This window comes from Oncorhynchus mykiss, chromosome 1 (genome assembly GCF_057628025.1).
Source record: "Oncorhynchus mykiss isolate SJ-2025 chromosome 1, ASM5762802v1, whole genome shotgun sequence".
Taxonomy (NCBI): Eukaryota; Metazoa; Chordata; class Actinopteri; order Salmoniformes; family Salmonidae; genus Oncorhynchus; species Oncorhynchus mykiss.
The window spans coordinates 5,206,624-5,219,366 of NC_143022.1; the positions used below are offsets into that span (position 1 = coordinate 5,206,624).

Sequence of the window (12,743 nt, forward strand, 5' to 3'; positions counted from 1 at the left end):
AAATCACTGCATAATCATTAAAGACACATAGATGTTTATTAGAGTCATGAACACGGTGAGTTTCTTCACTGCACATGTACAGTGTCTGATTTATTTATACACTTGAATAGATAAATATAAAACCTCAAAGCTAGCTCCCTTACACACTTGATAAGCGTCCAGGTTGTATCACATCCGGCCGTGATTGGGAGTCCCATAGGGCGGCGCACAATTGGCCCAGTGTCGTCCGGGTTTGGCAGGAGTAGGTAGTCATTGTAAATACGAATTTGTTCATAACTAACTTGCCTAGTTAAATAAAGGTATATATTTAATTTTTTTTAAAGAATTACACGGCCTAAGGTAGGCCTGCGGTAATGGATCCTGGGTCGACAGTGAGTGCAGTGAGGAGTAGGAAGGTTCTGTGTTGAGGTACTGAGATACGGCCTGCTGGTGCTGCTGACTGTGAGCTAGGCTCTGTATGGCTCTCTGGTTCTGTGGCTCACGTGCAACATACTCCCCCTGTTGGAGAGAAAAGATACTGATTTGCCATTCAGTGTATGTATTCACACATCAGCCATTTGTAGTTCATTCTAGGACTATATTGTGCCACGTGAAAAATAAATAGCCTATTAAAGAGGTTATTTCAAAAATCCTTAACCATTTTAACTCAATTACGCTGTAATAACATTTGTAATAAACTATCTATAACATTACTGATGTAGCATTACTCTGATGGTAGGTACCGTTACCGTGTGTAAATATATCTATAACGTATATTTGTTACAGTCAGGTGCTGGATGTGGAAGAGAAGAACACCTGGTGATGCCTGTTAACGTGAACTGGCAGATCCATGTAAAAAGGAGCCGGGCCGGGCCACGAGGGAGCGTTTCTGGACTGCCGCTGCGCGGTGGGGGTCACCACCATAGTGGACATGTCTCTGTAAGAACATGAAACAGCCTGTCCCAATTCGCTCCCTACCCCCCCCCGGTGTAGCACCGGAAACAGCTTTTTCACCCTGAAATCTAGAGCCATAATCATTATGCTAATGCTGATCATTATGCTAATGATTATGCTAATAATTCCTTGTAAAAAAAAATATATATATTTTTCAGCATACCTCTTGATCTGTCTGTATCCTCCTGACTGGTGAAGCTAAATATGCTTTTCTGCATCTCTGCTGAAATGTGTGTTAAAAGATTGAAAGGGAAAATTAGTCTCATATTCAGTACTTGCAGGCTTTTCTAACGTCTACCAATCTTGCCAGCTGGCATCCCAGCTAAGATAAGAGTAGCTAGCATGTCTAACTATCTTGATTGATAGACTGAGGGGACATGTGCCTCTGTTTCCCCCTATGGGCATGACACCTCTGATGGCGGAAGCTTCTCCGGTTATACTTATGCAGACCCTTTCAGATCTGCAAACATTGAGGACTTAGGGCCAACGGGGGTAGGGTTAATGAGTGACTGAGGCTGACTGAGTCCCCTTTCCCACATAATCCACATACAGGGGTTAGGGGTTGGAGATAGGGGGACATGGGGAAAGAGGTGTAAACAGATTGCCTAACTTTTAAATCTGCCTGTCATCATGACTCAGTAAGCCTACCTTTTAAATCTGCCTGTCATCATGACTTAGCAAGCCTACCTTTAAAACCTGCCTGTAATCATGACTCAGCAAGCCTACCTTTTAAACCTGCCTGTCATCATGACTCAGTAAGCCTACCTTTTAAATCTGCCTGTAATCATGACTCAGCAAGCCTACCTTTTAAACCTGCCTGTAATCATGACTCAGCAAGCCTACCTTTTAAACCTGCCTGTAATCATGACTCAGCAAGCCTACCTTTTAAACCTGCCTGTAATCATGACTCAGTAAGCCTACCTTTTAAACCTGCCTGTAATCATGACTCAGTAAGCCTACCTTTTTAAACCTGCCTGTCCCCATGACTCAGTAAGTCTTCCTTTTAAACCTGCCTGTAATCATGACTCAGTAAGCCTACCTTTTTAAACCTGCCTGTCATCATGACTCAGTAGCCTACCTTTTAAACCTGCCTGTAATCATGACTCAGTAAGCCTACCGTTTAAACCTGCCTGTCATCATGACTCAGTAAGCCTACTCCTGTGGCATCCTGGTTTCAGGTTTCAGATCTATTTTGGGGTACACACAGAGCTACTGTATCACTCACATTGTTGAAAGAAAGTCCAAAATGGATGCAGACAGTATACTCAGGAGATCAGTATTTCAGTAAGACCAAATAAAGAGCCCGTTTAGGATACAGCTGGTCATTTATGAACATTTGAACATCTTGGCCATGTTCTGTTATAATCTCCACCCGGCACAGCCAGAAGAGGACTGGACACCCCACATAGCCTGGTTCCTCTCTAGGTTTCTTCCTAGGTTTTGGCCTTTCTAGGGAGTTTTTCCTAGCCACCGTGCTTCTACACATGCATTGCTTTGCTGTTTGGGGTTTTAGGCTGGGTTTCTGTACAGCACTTTGATATATCAGCGGATGTACGAAGGGCTTTATCAATACATTTGATTTGATTTGATTTAATGGACAAGTGTTGGATCACGTCCAGCTACGTCAACGATTGCAGTTGGCTGATATGGACATTTTTGCGCTGGATATAATCACGGCCAGCTGTGCAGGTTAGCACAAAGCTCAATCTGATGGGAACAGATAACATATGGCCACAGATAGAAGAATGAGCCAGATGTTTCACCGGATGTATAAATCAGAAGAATCTGATCGGCATTTTCACTCACCACCAAATATGGTGATGACAGGAAGCTCAGTGGACGGCAGTGGGGAAAAGATGGAGGAAGATGGATTTTACCCAACATTCTGCACATTGTCTCATTGATTAAACATTTGATCTCGATACAGCTTTCTGTTCCCAAAACTAGAATCTGTTACGAACAGAATGGACTACGTTTTGTTGACTTTAAATTGAGCTTTCGCACAGGCGCATTTCACAAAGTAGACGTTCGCTAATGGAAATACGCATATACATGCTACAGTAGAACGCTAGCTCGTGCTTGGCTCTGCCCATCTCTTTGCTTGTTCTGGCCACTGTGGACTCTCTTAGGTTAGTTATAAACATCTTCGTTATAGCGTTTGATCACGTGCAACTACGTCAACAATTTTTATTGGCTGATTCGCATTTTGAGACAGAAAAAGTTCAAACTTAAGTATGGCTCGCTCGGCTGGTGCTATCACCTACACAGATTCACTCGGCTGGTGCTATCACCGACACAGATTCGCTCGGCTGGTGCTATCACCTTCACAGATTCGCTCGGCTGGTGCTATCACCGACACAGATTCGCTCGGCTGGTGCTATCACCTACACAGATTCACTAGGCTGGTGCTATCACCTACACAGATTCACTCGGCTGGTGCTATCACCTACACAGATTCACTCGGCTGGTGCTATCACCTACACAGATTCACTAGGCTGGTGCTATCACCTACACAGATTCACTCGGCTGGTGCTATCACCTACACAGATTCACTCGGCTGGTGCTATCACCTACACAGATTCACTCGGCTGGTGCTATCACCGACACAGATTCGCTCGGCTGGTGCTATCACCTTCACAGATTCGCTCGGCTGGTGCTATCACCTACACAGATTCGCTCGGCTGGTGCTATCACCGACACAGATTCGCTCGGCTGGTGCTATCACCTTCACAGATTCGCTCGGCTGGTGCTATCACCGACACAGATTCGCTCGGCTGGTGCTATCACCTACACAGATTCACTAGGCTGGTGCTATCACCTACACAGATTCGCTCGGCTGGTGCTATCACCTACACAGATTCGCTCGGCTGGTGCTATCACCTACACAGATTCGCTCGGCTGGTGCTATCACCTACACAGATTCGCTCGGCTGGTGCTATCACCGACACAGATTCGCTCGGCTGGTGCTATCACCTACACAGATTCACTAGGCTGGTGCTATCACCTACACAGATTCGCTCGGCTGGTGCTATCACCTACACAGATTCGCTCGGCTGGTGCTATCACCTACACAGATTCGCTCGGCTGGTGCTATCACCTACACAGATTCGCTCGGCTGGTGCTATCACCTACACAGATTCACTCGGCTGGTGCTATCACATACACAGATTCACTCGGCTGGTGCTATCACCTACACAGATTCACTAGGCTGGTGCTATCACATACACAGATTCACTCGGCTGGTGCTATCACATACACAGATTCACTAGGCTGGTGCTATCACATACACAGATTCACTCGGCTGGTGCTATCACATGCACAGATTCACTAGGCTGGTGCTATCACCTACACAGATTCACTCGGCTGGTGCTATCACCTACACAGATTCACTCGGCTGGTGCTATCACCTACACAGATTCACTCGGCTGGTGCTATCACATACACAGATTCGCTCGGCTGGTGCTATCACCTACACAGATTCACTAGGCTGGTGCTATCACCTACACAGATTCACTAGGCTGGTGCTATCACCGACACAGATTCACTCGGCTGGTGCTATCACCTACACAGATTCACTAGGCTGGTGCTATCACCTACACAGATTCACTCGGCTGGTGCTATCACCTACACAGATTCACTCGGCTGGTGCTATCACCTACACAGATTCACTCGGCTGGTGCTATCACATACACAGATTCGCTCGGCTGGTGCTATCACCTACACAGATTCGCTCGGCTGGTGCTATCACCTACACAGATTCACTAGGCTGGTGCTATCACCTACACAGATTCACTAGGCTGGTGCTATCACATAAACAGATTCACTAGGCTGGTGCTATCACCTACACAGATTCACTCGGCTGGTGCTATCACCTACACAGATTCACTCGGCTGGTGCTATCACCTACACAGATTCACTAGGCTGGTGCTATCACCTACACATATTCACTAGGCTGGTGCTATCACCTACACAGATTCACTAGGCTGGTGCTATCACCTACATAGATTCACTAGGCTGGTGCTATCACCTACACAGATTCACTCGGCTGGTGCTATCACCTACACAGATTCACTAGGCTGGTGCTATCACATACACAGATTCACTCGGCTGGTGCTATCACCTACACAGATTCACTAGGCTGGTGCTATCACCTACACAGATTCACTAGGCTGGTGCTATCACCTACACAGATTCACTAGGCTGGTGCTATCACATAAACAGATTCACTCGGCTGGTGCTATCACCTACACAGATCTAATACACCACTGGAACACTGAATAAATAAACACATTAGGCACATTTGGGCTTGATGCAACATTTTGAACAGAAATACAATGTTCATTGTATTGGCACATACAATGCTGCCATCTAGTGGCCAAAATCTAAATTGCAGCTGGGATGGAATAATACAGTATGGCCTTTCTCTTGCATTTCAAAGATGAGATGGAAGAGAAAAAATACAAAAGAATGTTTGATGTTGTTCTTCGTATTATCTTATACCAGATCTATTGTGTTATATTCTCCTACATTCCCTTCACATTTCCACACACTCCAAAGTGTTTCCTTTCAAATGGTACCAATAATATGCTTATCCTTGCTTCAGGGCCTGAGCTACAGGCAGTTAGATTTGGGTATGTCATTTTTGGCAAAAATTTGAAAAGAAGTGCTGGATACTACCTACAGTATATGGATTTATGATCTCTGTGGTAACTTGTGTCTGTACAGGGGGAACTCTGAATTCCTCTCAATGAGGGTCTATTGTCTTCTCAGGAATTCTGTCTAATTTACATTGGTCTCAAATCCCACAGAAGCTCTTAGATGGTGTGACACGGTACAAAACATGGATTTAACATCTTTCTGAGTTTTCCCCGAGAATGAAGACAGTATCGCCAAGCGCAGGTTAGTTGAAAAAATCTATGGCAGAGTTTTGTATAAGCTAACCTGTAACGCACAGTAATGGAAACATAGAGAACACATTCTTTAGGGGCTCTGATGTAGTCTGTGTATGTCTCTCTCTAGAGTGCATTGCCATATCGTGCATTTGTCCTCTACCCAGCCCTGGGCTCTGATGTAGTCTGTGTATGTCTCTCTCTAGAGTGCATTGCCATATCGTGCATCTGTCCTCTACCCAGCCCTGGGCTCTGATGTAGTCTGTGTATGTCTCTCTCTAGAGTGCATTGCCATATCGTGCATCTGTCCTCTACCTAGCCCTGGGCTCTGATGTAGTCTGTGTATGTCTCTCTCTAGAGTGCATTGCCATATCGTGCATCTGTCCTCTACCTAGCCCTGGGCTCTGATGTAGTCTGTGTATGTCTCTCTCTAGAGTGCATTGCCATATCGTGCATCTGTCCTCTACCCAGCCCTGGGCTCTGATGTAGTCTGTGTATGTCTCTCTCTAGAGTGCATTGCCATATCGTGCATCTGTCCTCTACCCAGCCCTGGGCTCTGATGTAGTCTGTGTATGTCTCTCTCTAGAGTGTATTGCCATATCGTGCATCTGTCCTCTACCCAGCCCTGGGCTTTGATGTAGTCTGTGTATGTCTCTCTCTAGAGTGCATTGCCATATCGTGCATTTGTCCTCTGCCCAGCCCTGGGCTCCGATGGATCAAGGGAGACACTCAAGTTTTTTAACGTCTTGACACATTGATTAAAATAGTCATGGCCTCTAAACCTTCAAGCTGCATACTGGATACTGGACTCTATTCCAACTAAACTACTGAAAGAGCTGCTTCCTGTGCTTGGCCCTCCTATGTTGAACATACTAAACGGTTCTCTATCTACCGGATGTGTACCAAACTCACTAAAAGTGGCACTAATAAAGCCTCTCTTGAAAAAGCCAATCCTTGATCAGAAAATATAAAAAACTATCAGCCAATTATCAAACCTTCCATTCCTCTCAAAATTTTTAGAAAAAGCTGTTGCGCAGCAACTCACTGCCTTCCTGAAGACAAACAATGTATATGAAACGCTTCAGTCTGGTTTTTGAACCCATCATAGCACTGAGACTGCACTTGTGAAAGTGGTAAATTACTTTTTAATGGTGTCAGACCAAGGCTCTGCATCTCGGTCCTCGTACTCCTAGACCTTAGTGCTGCCTTTGATACCATCGATCACCACATTCTTTTGGACAGATTGGAAACCCCAAATGGTCAACACGGACAAGTTCTGGCCTGGTTTAGATCTTATCTGTCTGTCGGATAGATATCAGTTTGTCTCTGTGGATGGTTTGTCCTCTGACAAATCAACTGTATTTTTTGGTGTTCCTCAAGGTTCCGTTTTAGGACCACTATTGTTATCACTATATATTTTACCTCTTGGTGATGTCATTCGGAAACATAATGTTAACTTTCACTGCTATGCGGACAATACACAGCTGTACATTTCGATGAAACATGGTGAAGCCCCAAAAATACCCTCCCTGGGAGCCTGTGTTTCAGACACAAGGAAGTGGATGGTGGCACATTTTATACTTTTAAATTCGGACAAAACAGAGATGCTAGTTTAAGGTCACAAGAAACAAAGAGATCTTCTATTGGATCTGACAATTAATCTTGATGGTTGTTCAGTCGTCTCAAATAAAACTGAAGGATCTCGGCGTTACTCTGGACCCTGATCTCTCTTTTTGTGCTTCTACACCTGCATTGCTTGCTGTTTGGGGTTTTAGGCTGGGTTTCTGTACAGCACTTTGAGATATCAGCTGATGTATGAAGGGCTATATAAATACATTTGATTTGATTTTTTTCCCATCTACGTAATATTGCAAAAATCAGAAACTTTCTGTCCAAAAATTATGCAGAAAAATTAATCCATGCATTTGTCACTTCTAGATTAGACTACTGCAATGCTCTACTTTCCAGCCTCCCGGATAAAGCACTACATAAACGTCAGTTAGTGCTAAACCCGGCTGCTAGAATCTTGACTAGAACCCAAATATTTGATCATATTACTCCAGTGCTAGCCTCCCTACACTGGCTTCCTGTCAAGGCAAGGGCTGATTTCAAGGTTTTACTGCTAACCTACAAAGCATTACATGGGCTTGCTCTTACCTATATTTCCAATTTTTTCCTGCCATACATACCTACAAGTGCGCTACGGTCACAAGATGTAGGCCTCCTTATTGTCCCTAGAATTTCTAAGCAAACAGCTGGAGGCAGGGCTTTCTCCTATAGAGCTCAAATTTTATGGAATGGTCTGCCTATCCATTTGAGAGACACAGACTCAGTCTCAACCTTTAAGTCTCATTGAAGACTCATCTCTTCAGTAGGTCCAATGATTGAGTGTAGTCTGGCCCAGGGGTGTGAAGGTGAACGGAAAGGCACTGGAACGGCGATCCGCCCTTGCTGTCTCTGCCTGGCCGGTTCCCCTCTTTCCACTGGGATTCTCTGCCTCTAACCCTATTACAGGGGCTGAGTCATTGGCTTACTGATGCTCTTTCATGCCGTCCCTAGGAAGGGTGCGTCACTTGAGAGGATTGAGTCACTGACATGATCTTCCTGTCCGGGTTGGCGCCTCCCTCGGGTTTGTGCCATGGGGGAGATCTTCATGGGCTGTACTCAGCCTTAGTAAGATGGTGGTCTGTTGATATCCCTCTAGTGGTGTGGGGGCTGTGCTTTGGCAAAGTGGGTGGGGTTATATCCTGCCTGGTTGGCCCTGTCCGGGGGTATCGTTGGACGGGACTACAGTGTCCTCCCACCCGTCTCAGCCTCCAGTACCTATACTGCAATAGACTATGTGCCGGGGGGGCTAGGGTCAGTCTGTTATATCTGGAGTATTTCTCCCGTCTTATCTGGTGTCCTGTGTGAATTTTAGTATGCTCTCTCTAACTCTCTCTCTCTTTCCTTCTTTCTCTCTTCTCTCGGAGGACCTGAGCCCTAGGACCATGCCTCAGAACTACCTGGCCTGATGACTCCTTGTTGTCCCCAGTCCACCTGGCCGTGCTGCTGCTCCAGTGTCAACTGCTCTGCCTGCGGCTATGTAACCCTGACCTGTTCACTGGATGTGCTACCTTGTCCTCGACCTGCTGTTTTCAACTCTCTCTCTCTACCGCACTTGCTGAATCTAACTCTGAATGAACGGCTATGAAAAGCCAACTGACATTTACTCCTGAGGTGCTGACCTAACCAGGTACACCTCTCATCAGAGGGATATCTAACCAGGTTCACCTCTCATCAGAGGGATATCTAACCAGGTTCACCTCTCATCAGAGGGATATCTAATCAGGTACACCTCTCATCAGAGGGATATCTAACCAGGTACACCTCTCATAAGAGGGATATCTAACCAGGTTCACCTCTCATCAGAGGGATATCTAACCAGGTAAACCTCTCATTAGAGGGATATCTAACCAGGTTCACCTCCCATCAGAGAGATATCTAATCAGGTACACCTCTCATCAGAGGGATATCTAACCAGGTAAACCTCTCATTGGAGGGATATCTAACCAGGTTCACCTCCCATCAGAAAGAGTTCATCCCCTAATCAGAGCACAGATCCACACACAATACTAACATAGACCAGTGGTTTTCAAACCTCTCCTCTGGGACTCCCAGAAGTTTCATAATTTTGTTGTAGCCCTGACCTAGCTCACCTGATTCGTCTAATCGAGGTCGTGATTATTAGTTCAATCACGTGTTCTAGCTCTGGAATATGTCAAATCCATGGAATGGCTGGGGGTCCTTGAAGAGAGGTTTGAAAACCCCTGATATATACCAAATTCATCTCTGCTACATCACAAGGTAACATAGGGGGCATCACAAGGTAACACAATGCATCACAAGGTAACACAGGGGGCATCACAAGGTAACACGGGGGGCATCACAATGTAACACAGGGGGCATCACAAGGTAACACGGGGGGCATCACAAGGTAACATAGGGGGCATCACAAGGTAACACAGGGGGCATCACAAGGTAACACAAGGCATCACAATCTAACACAGGGGGCATCACAAGGTAACACAAGGCATCACAAGGTAACACAGGGGGCATCACAATGTAACACGGGGGGCAGCACAAGGTAACATGGGGGGCATCACAAGGTAACACGGGCATCACAAGATAACACGGGGGGCATCACAAGGTAACATAGGGGGCATCACAAGGTACACAGGGGGCATCATAAGGTAACATAGGGGGCATCACAAGGTAACACAGGGGGCATCACAAGGTAACACGGGGGGCATCACAAGGTAACATAGGGGGCATCACAAGGTAACACAGGGGGCATCACAAGGTAACACAGGGGGCATCACAAGGTAACATAGGGGGTATCACAAGGTAACACGGAGGGCATCACAAGGTAACATAGGGGTCATCACAAGGTAACACAAGGCATCACAATGTAACACAGGGGGCATCACAAGGTAACATGGGGGGCATCACAAGGTAACACAGGGGGCATCACAAGGTAACACAAGGCATCACAAGGTAACATAGGGGGCATCACAAGGTAACACAAGGCATCACAATGTAACACGGGGGGCATCACAATGTAACACAGGGGGCATCACAAGGTAACACGGGGGGCATCACAAGGTAACACAGGTGCCCATCCACCCACACAGAGGACAATGGTTATTTTTCAAATGAATACTTGAATGTAACCAGTCATCTAAACATCTGATCACCCTGTACCTCTCCAGGAGCAGCTGTGGTCTACCCTGAAGGCTGGTCAGATCGACATGGTCATGTCAGACCACGCTCCCTGCATACCAGATCTAAAAGAGATGGACAGTCGGGACTTCACTCAGGCCTGGGGCGGGATCTCCTCCTTACAGATTGGTAAGAGATCCATAAGAGATCCACTGGATACAAAAGAGATCCAATAGCCATACCAGGCCATGCTATTGTAATAGTTCCAAGCCTTATGTCCATTTTTGTATTTTTTTTATTTAATTTTTATTTAACTAGGCAAGACCGTTAATAAATTCTTATTTAATATGACACCTACCCCGGCCAAACACTAACCCAGATGCTGGGCCAATTGTGCGCCGCCCTATGGGACTCCCAATCACGGCCGGTTGTGATACAGCCTGGAATGCAACCAGGGTCTGTAGTGATGCCTTTAGCATTGAGATACAGTGCCTTAGACCGCTGTGATTGAGCCTGGAAATCGAACCAGGGTCTGTAGTGATAGCTCTAGCACTGAGATGCAGTGCCTTACACCACTGTGATTCAGCCTGGAAATCGAACCAGGGTCTGTAGTGATGCCTTAGACCACTGTGCCACTCGGGAGCCCCTTAAATGTACTAATCTAAAAAGGTATATCAATTTTTTAAAGGTATATTTCCCTGGTCATCCCCAAAGCCAACACCTCAGTGAGTTGCCTTTCCTTCCAGTTCTCTGCTGCCAATGACTGGAGTCAAAATTGCAAAAATCACTGAAGCTGGAGTCTTATATCTCCCTCTCTAACTTTAGGCATCTTACCCATCACTGTACTTGTACACAGCCAATCTGTAAATAGCCCACCCAACTACCTCATCCCCATATTGTTATTTACCCTCTTGCTCTTTTGCACATATATCACTCCAGTATTAATGCTAAATTGTAATTATTTCGCCTCTAATGGCCTATTTATTGCCTTACTTCGCTAATCTTACTACAGTTGCGACACACCGTACATATATTTTTCAATTGTGTTATTGACTGTATGTTTGTTTATGTGTAACTATGTGTGGTTGTTTTTGTCGCACTGCTTTGCTTTATCTTGGCCAGATCACATGAGAACTTGTTCTCAACTAGCCTACCTGGTTAAATAAAGGTGAAATAAAACATTTCAAAAATACAAAATATATATGTAAAAAGCATTTGTGTTTTCAAATGTAGAGTGCTGGTCCCATGTTTCATGAGCTGAAAAAAAATCCCAGAAATTTTCCATTCACACAAAAAACTTTTTTCTCTCGAATTTGGTGCAGAAATGTCTTTACATCCCTGTTAGTGAGCATTTCTCCTCTGCCAAGATAATCCATCATCCTGACAGGTGTGACATATCAAGAAGCTGATTAAACAGCATGATCATTACACAGGTGCACCTTGTGCTGGGAACGATAAAATGACACTTTAAATGTGCAGTTTTTGTCACACAACACAATGCCACAGAAGTCTCAAGTTTTGAAGAAGCGTGCAATTGGCATGCTGAATGCAAGAATGTCCACCAGAGCTGTTGCCAGAAACTATCATGTTAATTTCTCTACCATAAGCCGCCTCCAACATTATTCTAGAGATTTTGGCAGTATGTCCCACCGATGAGGTGCTGAGGAGTATTTCTGTCTGTAATAAAGCCCTTTCATGGGGAAAAACTCATTCTGATTGGCTGGGCCTGGCTCCCCAGTGGGTGTGTCTGGCTGCCAAGTGGGAGGGCCTTTGCCCTAGGCCCACCCATGGCTGTGCCCCTGCACTCCCAGGCCCATCCATGGCTATGCCCCTGCCCTCCCAGGCCCACCCATGGCTATGCCCCTGCCCTCCCAGGCCCATCCATGGCTATGCCCCTGCCCTCCCAGGCCCATCCATGGCTATGCCCCTGCCCTCCCAGGCCCACCCATGGCTATGCCCCTGCCCTCCCAGGCCCACCCATGGCTATGCCCCTGCCCTCCCAGGCCCATCCATGGCTATGCCCCTGCCCTCCCAGGCCCACCCATGGCTATGCCCCTGCCCTCCCAGGCCCACCCATGGGCATGCCCCTGCCCTCCCAGGCCCACCCATGGCTATGCCCCTGCCCTCCCAGGCCCACCCATGGCTATGCCCCTGCCCTCCCAGGCCACCCATGGCTATGCCCCTGCCCTCCCAGGCCCATCCATGGCTATGCCCCTGCCC

At 46.3% G+C, this 12,743-nt stretch overlaps 1 long non-coding RNA gene across 2 annotated transcripts; it reads right to left on the reverse strand.

Moving 5' to 3' along the window:
* Nucleotides 1-359: 359 nt before the first annotated feature.
* Nucleotides 360-8,149, reverse strand: LOC149985343 (uncharacterized). Of its 2 annotated transcripts, XR_016495870.1 has the most exons (4): nucleotides 8,012-8,149; nucleotides 1,097-1,156; nucleotides 796-916; nucleotides 361-498 (listed from the first exon to the last, which is right to left on the reverse strand). It is a non-coding gene; the product is annotated as an uncharacterized LOC149985343 (long non-coding RNA). The 2 variants fall into 2 exon arrangements; XR_016495875.1 differs by lacking the exon at nucleotides 796-916 and having other exon boundaries at nucleotides 360-498.
* Between the last annotated feature and the right edge of the window lie 4,594 nt (nucleotides 8,150-12,743).